A 24,353-nucleotide genomic window follows, 5' to 3' on the forward strand; every position below is an offset into this window, starting at 1 on the left:
TACCTGTGTTCACTTTGGGACTGTTCCTTTACATTATCTTAAAATTAGAAACTAGTCGTGGAATACCGGTTAGTGCAGTGTGCTTTTCTTGGACATAAATAAATGATATCCAGAATTTTGGTCTTCTTTTTGCATGCTATTATAATGTCCAGTCTCTTAAGTGCGAGAGCAGACGAACTAACTTTGACTACTGTACAGGAAAGCGTTGATTATCGTTTATAAAAATGCCTTCAGAAATTTAAAATATTAGATTTTTAAGATTAGACTTAGATTTAGAATATTAGACTTTTATATTTTTAATACAAATATAAGATTAATCCTCCCCCCCCCCCAAAAAAAAAAAGAGAAAAATGTAGTTCTCACATGCAGAAATAACAGACATCGATTTTCCAACAAAAGCTTTATTTAAGGCTGAGAAAGATTACCGTACTAACGTGTTATAAAACTGAACTTTTCTTTTTTTATAGTCAAAATAAATACTCCAAGTGTATGACAGCTATTCATCCGATTCAGGCATTTTATTTTGTTGTTGATTTCTTCAAAAATTTCGTTGTGATGTTCTTTTGGGAGGGGGGGGGGACCATTCACTTCAGTTTTGCAAATCGCGTGAATGATCTTTTAATCAATAAATAATCCACTTTATCATCAAACATATTGTTACGAATTTTGTACATAGATAGATAATTTTAGTAAAATTATATGCGCAGTTGTATTATTTTTTTTTATACCATAACATGAAAATCTAAAGGAGCGTAGCTTGCCGAAAAAGTAAGAATACAGGGGTATGCCTATTTAACATTGAGTAATGGCTTGGCAAAAGTTTTGGTGACTAATTTGTGTCGCCAAATTTGGCGATGTTTTGTCCGGCCCTTCCAGTAATTTCTGGAAGCAGAAGACAGTAGAAATAATCTCGGCGGCCAAGTGAAAACTATACAAGGCTGGAGAGAGCATCTGCCCTGAGTAGTTGTTGTTGTGAGTTGTTAGTTTAGAGTATTGAAAGCTTCGCCTTTTAGATGCGCTTATCTTGAGTTGTGTTTAACGTTTTTAGTAGTTTGAAATGTACTCTATGGTAGTCAGAACTATTGATTGTACTGTATGATACTCTGTACATTTGTATGAGTATTTTTGTGGAATGTTCAAGAATTCTGAAATGTTTCTTTTATAAAATAAATTTTTCATCCTATCATCGGAGCTGTGTGCATTCAGTCTATTACAAATCCGTTGCAAAAATATCTATAGCAACATTACATATCTGTCCTGTTTTCATGGGTATTATATTGGAAAACAAAACTGCATAGTAAATTTGAAATACATAATCTTCTGCTGTTAAAAAATATTGTAAAGCAGTAAAACTAAACTTCAGTAAAACTATGTCACAAATTTATTACTAGCAGATAGTTATAGTAGCTGCTTTTATGTAATAACAGTACTAGTAATTGTAATAATAGTATGGCTACTACTGTTTTTACGTACATCTATATATTTTGCATTCCATACAAATTAATTCTCTTTGGTCATTCATGTGTGCCACTCGCCATTAAAAAAACGTGAACCGATTTTTTCGCGGCTCTGGAATATTACTAAAATGAAATGCTTCTCTCTTAGCGAAGAGGTCATCGTTTCGAAAAAATACTCTTTATGTATATTTCTGTTTTTTTTTTTTTTTTTTTTTTTAATTTTCAAAGTTTAGGGTAATGAATTATTCACAAATTAATTTATTTTCCTGTTTCGTCAAAACGCTGCAGAAAATCTGTTTTCGACAAGAGAAAATGTCATTGTGTAAAATTTACTGTAAATGTAAAACTAAGTTCTAAAAGAAGCATAATTTATTTTTTTTTTATTATTATTATTTTGCATTAAACTCTTTACATGTAAACGATGAAAATGATAGTTTTTAAAGTGGTTTTCCAACTTCTTGTTTTTTTCCAGAAAATGTGTTTATATTCTGTAGTAATTTTTAAAAGAAAGTCTAAGTGCAACATTATATCTAAATATAACATTTCAAAAAATGTTTTTAATCGAGTCTGCACTAAAGAGTGATTAATCCAGTGAAATGCATCAGAATGAAATGCATACAAGTATTTGATTTTTTAGAAACTGCAACTCTCTTAATTGTTGCACGAAAAATTTTCTAAATGTTCAAGCACGTATAATAACATACAATTGAATACTTGATTGTATTTTATGACATTAATAAGTTCAAATTTATATGAATGACATATATACTTTATCAACCATCGAGCAATTACTTGCAATAGCAAAAAATAGAGTGTTTTACTTGCTTTTTGGTTTGTGGGGCAAATTTAATAGGAATAATTTTTTTCAATCATAGTAAAGAAATTTAATTAAAAGTACTTATGGAGTAGCAAAATTTAAGAATGTAATATTAGTTTAGTGTTAATATTTGAGATAGATATTGGTTTTAAATAATGTTATAAAATACATGTCAATATAGATGGGTAAGAAAGCTAAAATAGAAAATTAGTTTTAGTGTATAACGAAAGAAGTAAATATTTTATCAGATATCATTAAATAGTATATTACGTTTTGATGTAGGCAGAGAGGTTTGCAAAAAGACCATCACACTTTTGTACGTTTTGCTTTCGAATTAGGCAGAACATCAATATACAAATGTAAACGTACACTCCTTGTCCCCAGAGTTTCGACTGCCAGCCCGCAAATAGCCCCCCCCCTCTCTCTCTCTCCCATCAGCTTCTAGATTTTTTTTTTTTTTTTTTTTCGTCGGAGTTCTTATATGATGCTTTCTCCTACTCTTTGCTTAAGATGACTAATTGCGTAGACAGAATTGCGTTCCGATCTGCTTGGCAGATGGTTTGTGTATCATTTCCATTTCTTAAATGGCTTACTGCAACTGTCCTGTGTTTTGTTTTAGCTCAAGCGATTTGGAAGTATCATCGAGATATTTTTATAACAAATATCTAGAGAAAAAACCTATATATTAGTGCATTTAAAATAGATCAGTATTTGTAATTCCAACTTAAAGTGAATGCGATATATTAAGATAAAAAAATGAAATAATGTTTTCAATAATTATGTATTTTACCTCTGAATATCACCTGGCTAAAGATAAGCTCCACATGTATACTTCCCTTCTTTTTTGTAAAAACGCAATGTTTGATAATATAGAATTAAATGAAAAAAATCAAAATTCTAAAAAATATTTATTAACTTCCATTGCATTCTGATTATTTGCAATTGTATATATATATATATTAATATATAAACCAAATAATTGTTTTTATCATTCATAGTTCTTATTATCGTTCTTCTTAATAGTTCATTGCAATGCTTTCTAAAATTGTCTACCCTTATAGAATGTAGTCCGATCTTTGGTTAAGAAATGCATATTTCTTTGTTTCTCATATGGCGGCGTTTTAAGACTTCAATTTCATAGTAACACCTCTTCTAATTTGCCCCCATCCTATCAGTCGCCAGTGATTCTCAACCCTGCGGCTGAGTGTTATCTTTTCTCCAATTTCAGTACAGACAGGAGCCGAGAGACTAACCTTGGCCAAATCCGCTTTTACTGCCAAAACTTTACCACCAGTGGACAATGATCCAATATTTACCATTAGCACTTCTCCTTTCGTTAGCTTTTGAACCTTTGCTCCTTTCTTGTCTCCTTCCGTTCGGACACCAAGAAGTCGTCTGAGAAGGAAATACGAAATTTCCAGTTCTGTGAAGATATCTGGAAGACTACCGACAGCACCAAGCAGATGTCCAACTAATCTGTCTGCTCTAGAAAGAGTAGGATCGATTTTAGTTCCAACCCCAATCAGTCCTCCTGGAACAGCGTACATTAGATCGTTTTTCTCAGCGAATAATGAGATGATCCGTGAGATTATTGGTCTGCAATTACAAATTCCGTTTTCGTCTCTCTCTATTAAACCTGGGCGCACTTCAATTTTTTGACCGATTTTCAGTATTCCTTTCAAAAGGCTACCGCCTGCGACGCCTCCTTTGAGCTCTTCCACTTCACTTCCTGGCTTATTGACATCAAAAGAACGGATTATTATGAGTTTGGGTTGGGAAATATAATCTCGGATGGGAATTGGGATCTTGTTCACAATGTACTCGCAGATAACTTCGATATTATATTTGAGTTGCGCAGAAACTGGTATGATTGGTGCACCTTCAGCCACCGTGCCTTTGATAAATTGTAGGATCTGGTGGTATTGTTCTCTCGCATATGACTCTTTCACAAGATCTATTTTGTTCTGTAAAATTACAATGTGCTTCAGTTTCATGATTTCTATGGCAGCTAAATGCTCTGATGTCTGAGGCTGAGGACATGGTTCGTTGCCTGCTACGAGAAGCAGAGCTGCATCCATTACAGCTGCACCATTCAACATGGTCGCCATTAGAATATCATGTCCTGGGCAATCAACAAATGACACATGCCGCAGAAGCCGGAATCTTCCACCGCAGTTTGGCTTGTCGCAAGCAAAATCATCTGCCGTGTTACTGGAAGCTGATATGTAACAACTGGGTCTCGAACACTTCTGATTGTCACACCTATAAATTTTAGCATTTGCGTAGCCCAGTTTGATAGTGATGTTTCTTTCCAGTTCATTTTTAAACCGCACGGTTTGGACTCCGGAAATGGCTTTCACAATAGTCGATTTACCATGGGCTACGTGGCCGATGGTGCCGATATTAATGGTGGCTTGGCGGCTCATCACCTCCTCTGTCAAAGGTGACAACTCATTAAGATTGAGTTTGGTAAAGTCTTGCCTTTTAAGATGGGGTTGCTTTTGCAGGCTATCCTCCATAATGATTGATGAACCTATATTGAAGTTCTCAGTGCTTCAGATAACTTTTTGCCTTGAAAAGAAAAAGGAAAAAAATTAGATTATTTAATGAAAATCTAATATAAAATAAGTAAGCATATTAATTTCTGTCGTACATATTTTCAAAATGATATATCTTTTTGATTCGTGTTGTACGTGGCGATCCGAAATGGAACTGTTGGCAAATGGGATTCAGGCAAATTGTATCAATATATGATATACTTATACTGTTAGAAGTACTATTTTCACATAAAATTTAAGTTGCAGTTTATGCTGTAATTTTTTACGGAAGGAGGAAAATGACTGCTTAGCCGCGAGCTGACCGTCAGGAGACTAGTAATAATTTGTACAGAAGGGTTACCAGTGTATGCATCTTCAGTATTTCATTGCTGAAAATGTTGCGATATGAAGTTCATGTAGTGTACTGAGTCACCGTACAATTCTTTTATCTGAATACTTCATGCAAACTTTTTTCCTAAACTAAAGAGATATAGCCGAAGCTAAAGTTTTAATGGAGTTGACCCCTTAAACACGAGATGACTGCGAAGCTATCAAGGGACTGAGTACGGCCGAGCGTAATAACAGCTTTGAGAGAAAGTAGCCAAAAAGGCGGACGCGCGCTAATCAGAAACTCTCGAACAGATTCTCTCGAACTCAGCAAGTCGAACTTCGCGGTTTAAACTTCGCTCCTCCTCATTATGTATTCAGAAGTAATTCTAAAACTACGTTCTGGCCGGAAGTAGTAAGTTGAAGTTAAGAATTTGACAGGAAAGAAGTTTAACTCAAAATTTAGCTGTTAATAAAATTAACATAATCCTTACAACCTTTTTACATAAGTTATGCACAGGTATTTTTAGCTTTGGTGAAGTGCTGTATTAAGGCAGAAAAATTGCAGATTAGGGGAAAAAAGTTTTAACATGTGCAACAACATGTATGAATCATTCACACATTTTCATTGAGCTTATACAGCACATAAAAAATAACATAATCTCTTTTACGAGTATACGAAAATCTACTAAATATTTGTTATAGCAAGAGAAAAACGGTAAGATCTGATAGTATTTCAGTACAAAGAATAAAACATGGATAGCAAAAGACAATGCTAAAAGCACTTTACTCTTAAAATCTAATAATTTTAAATTCTACTTGCAAAATTTGTACACTATTTTAGTTTATTGTTATTAAAATAGCAAAATAAATTTCATTCATTTACTTAAAAGAATGCATTTTCTGTCTGCTTATCTGAAATATTTACCTGTTCCCTGAAAACAACGCGCACCAATCTTAAAACATGCAACTGAAATATCGAAAAGCAGTATCTGTGGAGCCGCTGTACCCTCCAAGTGTTCTCGCGTTTCTCGTATCGTATTTCCGAGTTAAAAACACGCTTCATTTCGTGTTGCGTTGCTTTTCAAGGCAGTGTCCGTGACATGTGTAATCTCTGTTGGACTTCTCATAACTGGTTTGTATCTGGAACGGAAATTTCCTTCGCTGTCTGCCGCACAAAAGCAATTTCCGTTGTTTGGAGTCTTATCTGGTTTCCATTCTCTTCGCCACTGATAAAAATTGTTTGCGCTGGCTCTGGTCGATAAGGAACGCTATACTGGAGTGCTGCAGAAGGTACGTAATTGAGCAGTAGTCTGAATAGCGGTTTGCCACGGATGGAATTGTTTGTCGTAGCAATTTCACACCACTGACATGCTTCATCTCTTTTAATGCTCAAGTAAAATTCAATGGCTCATGCTACGTCATATGCATAATGTTTCACAAGGTCATACGCACATCATTTAATTCTTGTAACAACAGAGTCAGAAAAAGAAAACTAATATTTACCTGAAATAAAATGCAATCAGTCTGATGGAAAAATCTGAAATAAAAAATGTATCGAAGGTTTACTCTGTTTCGAAGATCTTGGCATAGCTGCCAAGCCTTAAAATATGAAAAAATCAAGAAGGTTTCGGAATGGCGAAAATGGCGGTGACGCTATTGCAAAACAACTTCAAATTGGCTTAAATTGAATTTATAATACATGGTTATGGTTATTGAAGTTCTTATATAAATATGATTCTGGTATAAAATATATTAATATTTGATCAACTATTCTAAATTTGGTTAATTTCATATTTTAATTTTCTTATACCTTTTGTACTGAGAAAATCCCGAGTAAGGAAGGAACTATTTTATTTATCAAAGTACTCTTAAACAAAGTAAAAATAAGTAATGTAGTACTAAAATATATTAATATTTGATTAACTATTCTACATTTTGTAAAGACATTAAGTATTATTTTTTGAAAGCAGGAGAGATGAAAAACGAGCAATGCCATCGCCGGAACTGGAATCGCGGAGCTCTCGAATAGGCGCCGAGTGTGCTGACCACTGCACAGGCATGCTAAGAAGGCGGGAGAAATACCTTACAATTTGACTAATTTCATATATTAATTTTCTTACACCTTTTATATTGATATAATGCTATAAGCTTAGTAATGCACCATAAGTTGATGTAAAATAAAATTAAATAAAAATATTAACTTTAATTAAACATCGGTTGAATCTTCATAAAAAGTTGTTCAAATGTATGCAGTAAATTGAGACAATTTAGATCAAATAAAATTCAGTGAAAAAAAAAATATGCTGAAAATCATTAGGGGTGGGAGACTGGAATTTGCACAATTTAAGTTCCATCGATGGAATAAATTTCATTTATTTCTGGGAAACATTTTCCATAAAGATCTAAAACTTAAAAAACCTGAGAGTTGGCAGCTATGCAATAAAATGTGCAAATAAATATGTAATTTAATTAATAAAAATTTTTAAAAAAATAAGAGCATCAGAATTATGTAATTTTTTTCTTTCACTTTAAAGACCAGATGTAATATAGAAATTTTGGCATAGTTATTGTCCGTATGATATTCAAAAATAAGAATCCAGATGAATATCATTCGTCCCTTTTCCATACGAATATTTCGGTTTTACTGTTTGAGAGCATCTGTGTTTTTGCAGCGCATTAAAATTCTTCACAATAAAATACATTCACTTTGTTTCTTAATACCCTTTCTGAATTTTGTCAGGTTTTCAGTCCACTTTGGAAATTGAGAACTATTTTCTGTATTTACGAGAAAAACAAACTATATTATATGTCAATAAATAAATATAAAATGAATGTTAGAAATGAGTAAACAAATATTTAAATAGCCAAGTTTTAAACAATATAAGTACATCAAAAATAAATAGTGAAAACGAGCATTCTTTTCTAAGATTGTTTACGAACAGCCGTGGTATCACCAAAGAATATGTATTGTTACATAGACGTTCTTTGGTATAACAGCCCACCGCTATTTGTCTCTTTCTTGATTCGCCAGTAGCGGAATGTCTTCGCGGAATCAATGGTACGGGGCGACGCATGAATTGTCGTACCTTTCAGTCACCCCTTAATAACACTGAATGATAAAAATGTGTATTTGGATACTTTCATTTATGAAAAATTTGGCACATGTCAGGTGAAGTTAGTATCAAACTCTTAATTTGCTACTAAATAGCGATTTGCAAGATGATGATTAACGGCCAGTTGAATGTTGAAATACCCTTTATGAATTTTGTAATTTGGGAAGTTTGTAATATTTTTTGAAAAAACGAAGAGTCTGGTGACCACGCAAAAATATTTTCCTGCACGCGTTGGTACAAGATGGGCTTCGTGGTCATATTGTATAACATTCACTATTGTAAAAGAAGAATCGATAGCAGATTGCAGTGTCACATCGGTCTGTTACAAAGGTGGAAGTCTGGTGACCACGCAAAAATATTTTCCTGCACGCGTTGGTACAAGATGGGCTTCGTGGTCATATTGTATAACATTCACTATTGTAAAAGAAGAATCGATAGCAGATTGCAGTGTCACATCGGTCTGTTACAAAGGTGGAAGTCTGGTGACCACGCAAAAATATTTTCCTGCACGCGTTGGTACAAGATGGGCTTCGTGGTCATATTGTATAACATTCACTATTGTAAAAGAAATCACTATTGTAAAAGAAAAAGAAGAATCGATAGCAGATTGCAGTGTCACATCGGTCTGTTACAAAGGTGGAAGTCTGGTGACCACGCAAAAATATTTTCCTGCACGCGTTGGTACAAGATGGGCTTCGTGGTCATATTGTATAACATTCACTATTGTAAAAGAAGAATCGATAGCGGATTGCAGCGTCACATCGGTCTGTTACAAAGGTGGAAGAAAGTGACGCTGCATAGCCCGGATATTAATCGATGTAATGTTTATGGAATTTTTTATTAAGGTATTCGTAAGAAAGTCTGCAAATATAGCGCAACTCAGAGTTCTTACCATACAGCTGTGCACAGCAATTTCGGAAGAAGTGTGCCGGAGGGTTGTGACAAATGTAAAGGTTCACCTGCAAGAGGTAGTGAAACAAAACGGTGGACATCTTGAACACATTCTGCACTAAACTCACTTTCCATGCTCAAGACATTTAACTATGCATTCATTTATAATATGCCATTGTAATAAATGTGTAATAAACAAAGCAAAGGGCATGGCATTTTATGCACCGCCCTATAATTTTGTCCTGAGTATAATTCACTAAGGAATGGTTCGCCTACTCATGTGTTTTCATGATTTCCGTCATGTACAATTTTAATCCGCTTTTAAAGAAGTTTTCAATAAAAGTATTCCTTCCTAAGCAGTAGTTTTCTATCGCTTTATCCTAATTATATTAACATAACTATTTCTATTGCTTGCAGAAATATCGCTTGAATATTGAATTATTAAAGCTTAGCAAGTCAGCGTGCCACTTTACGCAAAATATGAAGCTAACATCATTCAAAACTTTTAAATATAAAAGCCGTTATATTTTTTTCATTGCGTAGCTTTGTTATTCGATGGATTTAAAAAATTCGTGTAGCATGTAGAATGTATTTTAAATAATAATAATAATAATAATAAACCTGCATTCGCAGAATATAAAGGAATTACTGTTCCAAAATTATCTCACCAGGTAACTTCTTGGGAAAGGATATTTAATATTACTCATCCTTCTAACATGATTTTACCCTGGTATTACTGGATTCATTGATATGAAACTTAGTTTCACGCATCACGGCTTTCAAAATCAGACTGTCTCTCGCCTGTATTTTTAAACTCTTTAAAATTAAATTTCTGGAGTCTTTCGGATAGCAGCATTTCCACTCTCTTCCGAGATAGCCTGGAGGCTACGTAGGTACCATCACCAGAAGTAACAGAACCGCTGCCATTGAAGTTGTGTGAATTGAAGTCTTTTCCCCCAGCCGCCATCTTGGCCTGTCGTCATGACAACGCGTCGTCTTGTCGGGAGATTCAACAAGTTCTTCATTTGGTTCGGGCTTAGCTTTGCAGCTATCGCATCGCTGAATCTGATTGGAAATGACACAGCCTGTTCTGGCTTGAGGGGTAATAGCGGGGAAGACTGGAGCGCGGTGTACATAGCCAAACCGTACGAACTCTTAACCCCCTATAGCACTTCTCCGAAATTGAGGAAAATATTATGTATTGAAGACGTGGAGAAGGAAGGGATATTTGCTTCTGTCACGCGAAAAAGTTTTGTTTATCTGAAAGATTTAATACACGCTAAAGGAGCCCTAATCTTTCCCAATGTATAAGAAATGTATCACTATTCATTCTAAGAATAATTAATTCTGTCTTTAATTCATTATCTTGAATATGTGATCTTATGCTTTCTCTCTAAATGAATACGAGTGCTTTTAATTTTGAGTAATTTAAAATCTAATGGCTATATTAATTCGTATTTTCGACTAGCATAACATAAAAATAGTTACTGATTTGACTAATATCCAGGACTTGTATTTTTCCGATGGAAAAGGTTACTGAGAATCAAAAGAATACCAAAGTTGTCGAATACATCAGTTCTTGCTATACCCAGTATATTTATTAAGAATAAATCGACCGCAACAGCAAGCATTTAAGGACAAACGAGGAATAGCAAGAAATATTAAAAAATCGACCACAACATCAAGCATTTAAGGACAAACGAGGAATAGCAAGAAATATTAAAAGAGGAGTTCTTTTTAAAATGAATAGTTATCAGAGAAGAATAATTCGTCTTTGTGAATGTGAAGAAGTAACCCTCTCCCCCCCAAAAAAAAGGCTACTTTTTAAGTGAGAGACTACTTAAACAGCAGATAGACAAATTTTAAATTAAAAAAGCGTTATTGGTTAAAGCGTTGTTGGTTAAAGATTTTAGTTTCACGGTCACCTTAATTTAAAAAAAAAAAAATTGTTATTGTTTGACATACGAACTATTACAGCTACAGTGAAAAATTTCAGAAATATTAACACGCGATAATCTTACGGCTTCAAAGAAGTAGCAATAAAATAAACCAATGAAAAGGAAGTATGAAAAACACTGATGTCCCTTTACGGCAATGCTTGATTGGTTTTATGCACTCACTCTTACAAATCTTTGTATCATCAAGAAAGCGACGGCATTACTACTGACGAATTTTCATGACACAAACCAACAAGTCTCCAATTTTACCGAAATAACATACTACCATCTAAAAGTTAAACTATTTTGCTTATGAAGAGTTGCCAAATTGAATTTATATCTCAAAACAAAAAGATTTCAATCTTTACAAACTCTTAAAGATGGATTCGTTCAGTTCTAGAGATTGTAAACATATGCTTCTTGATGTGCCATATAGTAACAACATGTGAAGAATAAAAATGATGGATTTTCATATAATGAGTTAGGTGTCGGACCCAATTAGGTTAAGGAGGGACCTGCTTTTTATTTCTTTCCTTCGCTGTCTATATACGTATTATGCAAGTAATATAATTTCATCCAGAGTAAATACTCTTTGAGCCTAAAAACGTTTGTGCATAAGAACTTGTCTGCCTTTTAGGGCAAGCTGAAATCCATCGACTCAATGTGACAGCTGTATTAACTGCCTGTTCTGTTTTTATGAAAAGGTGAAAATATTCATCCAGTTAATAAGAGGACTGCTTTCTGAGTACTGAGACATATTAAGTAATATGATATGAAGACCCCATTTTCATCATCTTGGTCTTTGGGCGTTCGATCCCTGCCGAGGGGAGATGCACGTGTCTGAAAGGGGAAAGAGAGCGGCGTCTGATACAAGAGAAGGATATTAGATAACCGTCATTCTCCGTATTCCGTAAGTAGAGGACATCATTTTCGGGAGTCATTTTAAACAAATAAGAATTGCCTCTTGCCTGTGGAAGAGGGAATGTGAATGAAACCATATACCACTGTTAGTTCTTTTGGACTGTAGAATTATATTTCGATAGCTTTGAATGCTAATTTGCATGTGTCTAAAAATTGATAGATTGGATTTTTATACATTAAAAGATGCTGAGCTGACGGAAAAGCTGCATGGTTCTAAATATGGCCTGCGCGAGTAAGAAATCAGGGTTTCAATCCATGAATCTACTCCTTGCTCATACTTTGATAATATAGTTACACAAATTTAGGGACGGTATTTTATTTTTCAATAAATAAAACCGTTGTTTTTTTAATAATTAACACATCGAAGAGAATGAGCGACTTTCATATTTTGGCAAAATAATTGTTGCCATGCCACTTGCGAGAAATATTTGTTGTATATAAGCCTCGCACCAAGTGATCCAGCAAAAAAAAAAAAAAAAAAAACATAGTTCTATCTTAAGTGATTAAGTCCTTTTTAGTCCAAAGGGATTTGAATCCCGAAGGACTATTAGTTTCGTTTTGGCATTTTGCGTCGGACTCATAAATGTCGGTTCACTTTTCAAACTGTTGCCACAAAATGTTAGAGTCCTGCATTATATTTGAAGAAATTAAATAATGAAAAATCTGCATAAATGTATGTATATTTCTCGTATTGTGATAAAACAACGGTACATAGAGTCATCGAATTTTGAATAACGTAATCCTCCAACGAATATGAGCATGTGGAAGACCAAATTTGAAATTTGAAATTTGTTTTATGATCGATTTCCTATTTTTTAAAACTTTGACGAATTTTTGATTAACAAACTCAAGGATTTCAAAGCGAGCAATGGCAACGTTGTGCAGAAAAAACATTTTTATCTCCAGCGCGTGCGTCTCTGTATCGGAAATTCTAAAGATATGCTCGTTTTAAAACTATTTTGCGATATTGCTGTTGCACTGGATCTTATGGTTTAAGTGTGAGGAACATGATATTTAATAAAGAAAGGTAACACACAAAATGTTAAAAAACGCCCCTTTGGACGTAATTTAAAATCTGAAACATTTCAGATTTTATTATTATTATTATTATTATTATTGAGTAAGTGCAATTTCCGCGATCGTTAATTTATGATGGAATAATAAAATAACAATGAGTTTCATTTGTCCCTTTACTATGAAGCATTATTTTCCTCTCCGGAACAGTTAGATTAAAATAGATAATTTATGCTTTATAGTTGAAATAGTTGGGGATTAATTCTGAACATATTAAATCTGTTTTAACCGTTTCGCTCAAATTGTTTCAAATTTGAACCGAATTTAAATACAAAGATGAGATGTCAGTTTTATTATTATTATCGAAGGTTTAGTTTTTAGCCGAGGTGTTAGACCGTAAATCGAAATTTTCATACTGTAATCAATCCACTTTCCCAATTTTTTTAAATTTTATTTTATTGTTTCATTTCACCAGTTCCACTTAGCATAACAAAAACAGCAGTTTAACAAACGTATCTATGTGTTAGGACAGAGTTTCTTTGGGGGTCGCGGGATCTGCAGCCAAAACTTTTAGCAGTTTTCATATTTCTTGTAACTTATTATAATAATTTTACAATTACCAAATATTTTTACGCAATATATCTGAAAAGAGATAAAGATAAGACAGTACAGACAAAGAAAAAACGAAAACGTTTGGACGCATTCTTTTTATAATATAAACGTTCATTTTACTTGCTTTGCACGTGACGCTGTCATTTCATCTGTTACTTATTTAAAATTTTCACATTGTTCTATGTCTTAAAATTACAAATTAAAGTTAATGACCTAAAACTGCAATAGTATATTACAGTAACACGTAAAAAATTGACCTTTTCACTCACGCGTGTGTCGGATTTGCGCAATGCTTATGAGGCTTATGCTCATCGCAATAAAATAATGCCCACAAAATTTTCCTAAATATTATGGGGTCCCGGGGTCGCGAAAAAATCTCTAATAAAAAAGGGTCGCGACTGAAAACGTTCAAAAAGCCCTGTGTTAGGACATCATAATCCTTGATATGATATGTGTGTTAGGATAAATTACGACTATATTTTTGGAGAAAGAAGATTTTCGCGGATTCATCTAGTATACATTATTTCTGTAATAAAAGCTTCCTTTATCTCTTTATCTACCCAAAGAAACCTGACCCAAAGAAAAGTTGTACTGTTTTAATATTGTATTCGAATGGTTTTGAACTAAATTAAAACATCTTAACATATAATAATTAAAATACTAAAAATTAAAATATGAGAGGCTGCAAATAGTCAGCGTTTAAAATGGCCTGATTTAACAATTAAAAAATAGCGCGGTGCACGTGTTCCCATTCCATGTAGTATAAGGGCTTTATAAAACATCTTAACATACTGTTACGAATTTGGTATTTAAAAAGCTAATGTTAGTTCAATTAGAAATTAAATGGTTTTATTTCTCGCGCAGTGCAGCGCGTGACGAATATTAAAAGAAAGCTAAGCCGGAAAATTGAAAATACAAGAGCGCGTGCATTAAATAAATAAATATCTCTTTTTGATTTCGAGAAAGTACTGGAAAATTCTAGCGCGTGATTTTAAAATCTTATAAAAGGAGGAAAACATCTCAGTTTGTAGTAGTTGCTTAGTTTGTTGTTGTTTAGAAAACTACTGTTGTTGATTGTAGCGAATTCGCGGATTAGCGTTCTTTAGCTGTTTTGAATTACGTTCTATTGGACATTTGAGTAGTTAAAAGAAAACTACTGTGAGATATTGTAATACTGCATGATAATTTGAGAAAATTTAAGCATTTTTGTTGTGATAATAATAAATTTTTGTTCATTTTTCATCGGACTTGTGCATTCATTTCATAACGAACCCGTACGCACGCAACAATTTTTGGTGTCAGAAGTGGGATTTGAATGCCAATAACAAGAGCGATGGAAGAACAATTGAGACAGCTCATTAGTGCTTTTGCTGCATTCCAAGAAAAGATGGAAGCTGGCCAAGCATCATTTAAGGAAGAAATGAAATTGGGCCAGGAATCCGTTAAGGAAGAAATGAAATTGGGCCAGGAATCCGTTAAGGACGAAATGAAAGCCGTTCAAGCTGGTCAAGAAGAAATGAAAAGAGAAATTACTTGCATAATAGAAAATAAATTTGAAGCTATGGAAGGCAGAATTGACGCAGTTGAAAATAAAGTTGGACATATTGAAGAAAGAGTTTCTTCGGTGAAAGAAGAAATAGAAGAAAGAGTTTCTTCGGTGAAAGAAGAAATTGATGAGAGAGTTTCTGCAGTTGCCAAAGAAATGGATACTTTAAAGAAATTCGTAGCGTCGGCAGGGAGCAGGAGTGATGATTTTAAATTCTTACCAATGCCTGCTCGTCCACCTCTGAAGCTATCCACATATGATGGGAAGACCTCCTGGCAGGTGTATAAGACACAATTTTCTATCGTGGCGGATGCGAATGGATGGGATTCCCAAGCTAAGGCCTGTCATCTCGCCGCTTCTCTAAGAGCCGACGCAGCGGATATCCTTCAGACTCTTCCCGAAAACAAAAGGTTAGATTTCGAAGCTCTGTCCGGCGCCTTGGAGTTGCGCTTTGGGGAGAAGTGTTTAAAAGACTACAGCAGGCTCCAATTAAAATCTCGTCAACAGAAGCCTACCGAAACACTTCAGGAGCTCGCCGCGGATGTTGAAAGGCTGTCCCATCTCGCCTTTTCGGAATGCCCGACAGAAACAAGGGAAATCCTGTCCTTGCAATACTTTATCGACGGCATCCGAGATACTGAAATACAGAAAGCTCTACGAATGGCGGACGTAAAAGATTTAAAAAGTGCTCTAGTGTACACCATGAAATTTGAGGCAGCCCAGCAAGCCACTCGTCGAGACCGCTACCCAGTTAGAGCTGTGCGAGTCCATGAGCCAGTGGATCAACTGATGGCTCGTTTAGATGATTTAGCCAGACAAGTCGAAGATTTGATACGGAGTAGGAGCGAGAAGAAAGTGGCTCTAAGGTGTTGGAGATGTGGTAGTGAAGGTCACCTAAGACGGAATTGCAGAACACCCCAGGGTACGGAATATAAAGCAGATGATTTTACCAGACAAGTCAGTGGCTTGAGACGGAACAGAAGTGAAAAGAAACTAATTCTAAAGTGCTGGAACTGCGGAGTTGAAGGCCACATACGAAGAAAGTGCAGACCCCGAGGTACGGAAAATAAGACCATTTCCCAGCAACAACGCAGTAAACAAATTAGTGACCATATCGAGGAACGGAGGTTGCCAGATAGTGAAAAACCTTGTTTTAAAGCTCTTAAAATTTATACAGTGAGTGGCAACAATAACGGACTGTCCATCAATGGGAATATCGATGGAGTTCCTTGCAGTATGATCATTGACACAGGAGCTAATGTTACCATCATTAGGAAAGATTTAGCTGAACAGTTTAAAGATAAACTTATTTGGACGCCATCCTGTGTTACCCTTCAGACTGCGTCTGGTGACAAGATCGACATAACTGGGAAGTTAAACGTAAACATCACGTTTGGAAGTGCCGCCTACCATCACACGGCATATGTGGCGGATATTACAGATCCATGCATACTCGGATTGGACTTTTTAAGGAAATACAATTTTTCCTTAGACTTGAAAAACAACAAACTGCTTTCAGGATCTGAAGACATGACTATCCATCCTAAGAAGGGATCCTCACCTGGAAATGCCGACGCTTTGTCCGAAAGAACCAGCTCGAGAAACAGTCGAAATCATGCTAGGGTCGAAAAGAAACACCAGACTACCAGCTATTCTCCATCTCAGATGCTCTTCGGTCGAGACCTTCGTCTGCCTTGTGACCGCCTGTTTCATCGCCGTACGGATGCGCCTTCATCGCCTGAGGAACACATCCAAGATGTCAAGGCCCGTTTTGAAGTGATGCACCGTTCCGCACGAAAGCGAGTGAACTTGGCGACGGAGAAAGTGAAGACCAGATACAACACGAGAGCTGCTGGACATAGATCCAACGAAGGAGACAAGGTGTGGTTGTGGAACCCGATTCGACGAAAAGGAGTCAGGCCTGATTTACAGTCATCTTGGGATGGTTCGCACACAATCCTAAACAGGCTAAATGACGTCATGGTTCGGATCCGTGAGTCTTCGAACTCTTACGACAGGTTAGCTCATTACTATGGCCATAGTACGTAATGTAAATAATTGTAAATAGTATAAGACCATGGTCCATTTTTGTTTTTAAATGTGTATTTGATTTGTATTTGATAGCATTTGATTTGTTTTATGTATTGCATTTATTGTTCATGTTGTTTATTATTGTAATGTAATGCTTATTAATGCATTTATGCCACAGTTGTAAGTTTTGCTTCCTGTCCAGGGATTGTACTGCCCGGGACGTGCAGTCCTTGGGAAGGGGGCAGTGTTACGAATTTGGTATTTAAAAAGCTAATGTTGGTTCAATTAGAAATTAAATGGTTTTATTTCTCGCGCAGTGCAGCGCGTGACGAATATTAAAAGAAAGCTAAGCCGGAAAATTGAAAATACAAGAGCGCGTGCATTAAATAAATAAATATCTCTTTTTGATTTCGAGAAAGTACTGGAAAATTCTAGCGCGTGATTTTAAAATCTTATAAAAGGAGGAAAACATCTCAGTTTGTAGTAGTTGCTTAGTTTGTTGTTGTTTAGAAAACTACTGTTGTTGATTGTAGCGAATTCGCGGATTAGCGTTCTTTAGCTGTTTTGAATTACGTTCTATTGGACATTTGAGTAGTTAAAAGAAAACTACTGTGAGATATTGTAATACTGCATGATAATTTGAGAAAATTTAAGCATTTTTGTTGTGATAATAATAAATTTTTGTTCATTTTTCATCGGACTTGTGCATTCATTTCATAACGAACCCGTACGCACGCAACAATACAATAATTAAAATACTAAAAATTAAAATATGAGAGGCTGCAAATAGTCAGCGTTTAAAATGGCCTGATTTAACAATTAAAAAATAGCGTGGTGCACGTGTTCCCATTCCATGGGAATAAGGGCTTTAATTTACCATCCACGCTGCCTGGTACATGAACAGTTTAAGCAGTGTTGCGTTCAATATCACTTTAAATCTTTATTTTTCAAACTGAAATTATTGTAGCTTTATTTTTGGTATTTGTATTTAAACCATAATGTATCTAATTCATTTATTTTTTAATATATTTTATTCATAATTTTATTAATATTCGCAGTCTTATCACAATAGCTAAAATGTGTTTCTAAAGCAATATATTATTACGTATTTCGATACCAAATAATCGGTTACACGTCACTCAGCAACGAGTTTTTAACTTTATGTATTGCAGTAGCGACAAGAGCCGATATTAAAATTCACTGCACTTTTTTAATTGATTTTGTTGAATTTTAAATCGTCATGGCAATAAAATAATGCCTTTTCATATGTGAAAACAAAATAGAAAATATCTTTTTATCGGATATTGAATCGGATACTTGTAAGAGTTCATGGATTGCAATTTATTCGATAAATTGTGATATTTCTGTTAACAATTTTTATTTAAAAAATACAAATTTCAGTTAATACGAAATATTAAAAAAATCATGTTTTACTCTAGTTTTCTACTTTTACCATTTCCATACAAACTGCTTATATGCTGAACATATAAATTAAACTAGACAGACTATTTACACATATAAGTTAAACTAGACAGACTACATTCATACACTTAATATATAAGTTAAACTAGACGCAACACTATGCACACAGATTAAATAATTCAAATGAATACAACTATAGTTATATTACTAGAAAAACTAGAAGTTTTAAAAACTAGTATTCAGCATTATATAACGCATTTATTTTCTTAAATTTAGGAATCGAAAATTAAAATTAATAAATATTTTTTTAAATCGTCCTTAGTAGTAGGAAGAATAAAAGGCCATATATATATATATATATAATATTCCCGCTCTGTTACCTAGCTGGGTGAACTTAGTTCGTTTATTCTTATATGTAGGTAAATTGTGCATTATTTGGTTTCTATGTTCCGGTTAAAGTTTTTATGCATGTAATAGTTGTAAAATTATTAACAAATTAAAAGTTTTAAGAAGCGAGTTAAACCTAACGAACCGCCATTTGTTAACATTTGAAACTCAGTAGAATAGTGAATTAAGTCAATTTCTGCACCTATAATGTCTTTTTGCCGAGTGAGACCAAAAATATATCGTGTGTGCATATTTCAATTTTGTGCACCGAAAAATCTTGCCCGCTGGCCGAATTGCTTGTTTTTGCTTAGAAAGCGTAATTTTAACTTTAAAAAATTGTTTTTTTTTTAAACTGTATTTGGTGTTTTATGTTTTTCTGTGTTTAACAATTTTTAATAAAGATGTTTAAGAGCTGAATTAATTGAATGAGAAATATATCTCTAATGAAATACGACAAAATAAATTTTAATGAAATGCAGAAAAAAGCGTGTATAATTTAATAGGCCATACAAGGAAGTCATGTGGTGTCCAACACCGGATTTTTATATTTTGTTAAGGGAAGGGGGAAAGTTTTATATATACTCATTTCTTGGAGCGCCCCTTTAACACCCTTCTAACGCTCTTTTCCTTCCTCACATTTCTTCTCTCATAAAAAAAAATGTGAGGAATAGGGGCGACTTATTTTTCTTCCTCATTATATAACACTTTTTTTTTTTTTCCAGAAGTTATTCCATGATTTATCATCATTACACCAAACCTCTGCACTATTATCGAAATTACCACGCTTCAACAACTTTGGGGAAGGGAGGTTTGAGCACAATCTATTTACCTAATTAGAAACGCATTAATATGTAGGCGTTTTTTTAGGAATTTCGTGTTCATCGCGAAAAAGAAAATGGACCTTAGAACGGGGCATACGGAAATCCGATATCTCCGTTCCCTCTCACCCCCACGAGGCACATTATTCAAGCAACAAGTTTATCGTAATGCACGAAGAAAATAAGAGTTACGGATGAATCCAGAATGTTGAGAGTATTAAACATTCAGCGAACTAGTTCTATGGGCTGAAAGACGTGACAACTTGGACCACAGGGATCATCACCGTGGAGGTATACTGATCAATGCCGTACACGTATCGAGTTGAGTATGGTATCATGTAAATAAATCAGTAAAGCCTAAATAAGTGTTCTTAGTTACAAACTTCCATCGCTACTTGTATCAATAATGTATAGAACGCCAAGCTTTCCCTGGTCACGAAAGAAAATTGAAGGATTTATTTATTTTCTCTTAGAAATCGTGTGCGTATATTTTCAGTTTACTGTACAATACTGAATGTTTGAACGATCCGCATTAATCATCAGTTTAAAGCGCTTCATAATATTAAGATAATTTTTGAAATTTTATGACTGAAAACTCGGAGGGAAGTACCTGTATTGGGATTTTCATATATTAATTTCGTACAGTGCATGTTCGAACAAAACTGGGAACTCAGAATTGGAAAACAAATATACCGATGTTATTTTTAAAATTAGGCAAAACAACATCCTTATTTTGCATAGATTTTGAATAAAAATGTATCGATTTTGAGAGCGATCAGACGCAAATTCTTTAAGAGCCCTCTCCCGCTCTCCAAGAAAACCTTTTTTTTTTTTTTCCGGGGGGGAGGGGTTCCCCAAGAGACTACAGCCTAGAAATAGGATGGTTTAAACCCCCCCCCTAAAAAAAAGCACTACCGCAGACAACCTGGTAAACATAAACATCGCCAAAAACGGTGATAGTAATTTCAAAGCTGGTAACTCAAATAATTTATTTGTTCGGAGGTAGCAACCATTCTTCTAATGTTTCCTTTGATTCCTTTCATAGTTGTTCATAATTTTGTATGTTGTACCATCAGCCTTATTCGTTTTTGCAGCGTTATATATTCTTCACTTACTTACTGTTTTTTACAGTAATTTTTTTTTAAATTCCCCCCCCCCTTTTGAATACTTATTTCAGCACGAAATTAAACATAATGGCCAAGGATCAATTCACGATGGTTTTAAATGCAATTGAATCTTTTTCGCTTTAGGGCAGTGGTGTCCTGCAGGTGGCTCGCGGGCGTCGAGTTGCCCACAGTCGTCTCTTTAGGCACTCAACAGACACAATACGAGACAAAAACTATAATCCTAATGTGAAAAACAACCATAAAAAGGCGGGGTTAAAGATATATTTACACTTCACGTACAGGGGCATAGCATTTGTGTTGATAGTTGCCGCGGCAGCACGTCTGCACAGACGATGAATCATCCATTCGACCTGCGTCATCAGTTCATTTGAAATCCATTCATAAAAGTTCAAGGTAGTGGCTACCAAACAGCGTTATATTTGCGGAGTTTTAAAATAGCATTTTAATTATTTTGTATATTTTGTGGGGTGTGTCAACATGAATGATGTGCCAGGGCCATTGAAAAGAAAGAAAACATACCATTTCAACAAGGAATTGGAGGAACAGCTGTATTTACAAACATATAAGAGTAAAGAAACAGATCACTGAGCCTGGTAACAGAGTGGATATATATATAAATATATTTATATACGTTTGGTGCAGCCGATTGCAACAAAAATACGAGGTGCCCATCTACATGTTATAGCAGTCCTATATACAAAACTTCAACGTTCTGAGGCTACTCGTTTCTGAGTTATGCGAGATACGCACGTACGTACATACGTTCGTACAGACGCCACGAAAAATTCTCTTCAGAATTCATTTTAAAGCAGTTTTATAATTTTTTTGAAGGAAAAGAGTATTTCATTCTGTCCTTACGTACAGATATCACGCAAAAACATCGTTAAATTGCATTCGATAGCGGTCAAAATGGATATTTTCGTTGAAATATGCTGCCTGAAACTTTTCGCGATTACAATACTTCCTTTTTACTTCGTACAAGGAAGTAAAAAGGGGGTAAGGGCTTTTCAAGGCAGTACAAATGCGATGAAAAAGAAACGAATTATTGCTATATGCCCGTGATCTTCAAAATTTTGTTCGACTCATTGAACACTAGAACTAGAAGGTTTTTTTCGGGAAGCCTCATCTCACACTTAAAAAATAGATCTTAAAATAATATTTAAAGTAAATCAATATGTTAGAGGAATTTTATGTAAAGACAATTAAAAAAAAGTATTGTATTTTTATTAAAAATTTTAACATAATATACTTATTAATAGCATTAACTCGACCTCCAAGTGTCACTTATCCTTGCTTTATATAGTGACTGGGGAAGTGCTTCCATTTCAAAAATAACTAAATTTATCTCTATATTTTTAGTTAATAGTCAATGCGAGTGCTTTATAATTTTCTTTGCACATTTTTATTTTGACTCGTTGAACCCCGGGGATCGGCGGAACACTAGTTTGAAGGCTGCTGCTATGTTTTTTTAACTCTTCTGTAATTTTAGAATTTATTAGCATACGAGTTTTCACATTTTTATGCTAATTTGTACTTACATATGCTTTTCTGCCACCTATAATTTAATGATACGAAATATCATGATCAACAAGCTAATTTTTTTAATATATATTCTTAACAACATGTTTTGCCTAACTTAACTGTACGCTATTGAAATCATTGCCATTGGCAAGCTTGACGACGAAAAAATAACGATTTCTCTGCTTTACATGCATAAAACAGGTGTAAAATGCAAAGAATTAGACATAGCCTGAGATCGATGTTCTACCTCCTGTTCTCTTAATAGATTGAAACATTTTGATAAGGTTTTTATTATTTTTGTTTGTTAACTCTGCATCAATCGATGAAAAATTTGCATAATCTAGGATATTACCTCATTCTGTGAAATGTTTATTCCTTTAGTGATTAAAATGTGTAATTATATGCATGTAACATTTTTGTTTTTTTGGTTGATCATTGAAACCCATCTTCTCAGATTATAAGTTTAAAGATAAGTTGTTGAGCTTTTAAATTAAAGCTTGTTAATTATTTAAATTATTTAAGTAAATATTAAATTCTTTAACAGTTTTCCTGTATGAAGTAGACAGCATTCCTTCTTTGATAATATTATATGCAAATTACGTTATCCAGTGAACTGCAAAAGTGATTAGTGAAATTTCGATTTCAGATTTATAAAGTTTTCTTTCGTTTTAAGTAAAAAATGATTTACGGTTGCGAAAATTATTGAAATGATATGCAGGAAAAAAAATTTAGAGGGCTTAGAAGTGTGTGAAATGAAGCAATAAAGATTATACAGTCAGAAATAATGTAAACAAAAGAAATAATGGTTGTTATTATAAATGCAAATCGTAGTTCAGTTACTATGTAATACTTTTGATATTTTAAATCGAATTTTGCGTCGTTGCATTACATGCGACTTGTATTTATATCACATAATTCTTAATTGTCAACGAAGAAAATTAAGCTAGGTTGCAAGTAAATTAATGATTCAGTTAGAGTAAAAACTATGTCAATCAGCATACCATTTTAATTAATCATTTGGATTAATTTCTTTAGTAAACTGTATAAAATATATGTGTGCAGTAAATCTCAGTAATTTACTTAATTCTGTAATGTAGTTCGACCTACGGAACTATTAAGTTACTGGCATTCATGTGATATCTTATTCCAAATGGCTCGGAAAAGAAAAGAAAACGTAATTTCATTACAAAAGCAGAAAACTTACCTTTCTTGAATTTCAGATCGTTTTAGTGAGTGTTTTATGAGTGTTAATCTTTCCTTGCAATGACTGCGCTCCATCCATCCAAATACAGCAGAATATTGTATGGAATTCTTACACCATGGTATGGATGTATTACAAGTAAGATGATGCAATCATTTTGCGCCACCTCGTGTCAGTTAGACGCATTAATCAAAGAAGCGGGGAAGCCGGAAACTAATAAATCGTCTTAAATGCATTCAAGCGTAGTTACGTAATAAAAAACCACTCAAGATCAAATTCGAAAGTCCAAGTCTACTGTTACTTGTGGTCTTTGTATTATCAGATAATTTTTTAACTCCGCTCTTCCATATGGGTTCAATTTTTTTAATGTATTTGGACGTAACAAAATTAATACTGCATTTTTGTTGATTCACTGTATTACAGAATGATTATTTTAAACCGTAAGTACCGTTTAAAGTACGATTTGAAACTGAATTGGAACTTAGCTGTACATTTCCCTTCTCGATGTACTTTTTTTAACGCAAGAATTCAGAGGCAAAAGTAATATGTCTTTAAAATACAGTGTCTCACAAAAGTGATAGGACACTTGTGCTTTACAAAAGGAAACTGTAATAAAATAAATTTTAAAATCATGTAAACATTTTTTGTGGGTGTGTTTCATACTTAAATTT

At 34.2% G+C, this 24,353-nt stretch overlaps 1 protein-coding gene and 1 pseudogene across 10 annotated transcripts in view; one reads left to right on the top strand and one right to left on the bottom strand.

Moving 5' to 3' along the window:
- Positions 1-24,353, top strand: part of LOC118198476 (plexin-A2-like) — a 1,098,378-nt gene that overhangs the window by 999,699 nt on the left and 74,326 nt on the right. The gene's annotated exons all lie outside the window — the stretch shown is intronic.
- Positions 3,171-23,812, bottom strand: LOC146993513 (eukaryotic translation initiation factor 2 subunit 3, Y-linked pseudogene; annotated as a pseudogene). Its single transcript, XR_015044326.1, has 2 exons — positions 23,686-23,812; positions 3,171-4,845 (listed from the first exon to the last, which is right to left on the bottom strand). The product of XR_015044326.1 is annotated as a eukaryotic translation initiation factor 2 subunit 3, Y-linked pseudogene (transcript).

The sequence above is a fragment of the Stegodyphus dumicola genome, chromosome 12, assembly GCF_044657685.1.
Source record: "Stegodyphus dumicola isolate Sdum_Otavi_A_Nest chromosome 12, ASM4465768v1".
Lineage (NCBI taxonomy): Eukaryota > Metazoa > Arthropoda > Arachnida > Araneae > Eresidae > Stegodyphus > Stegodyphus dumicola.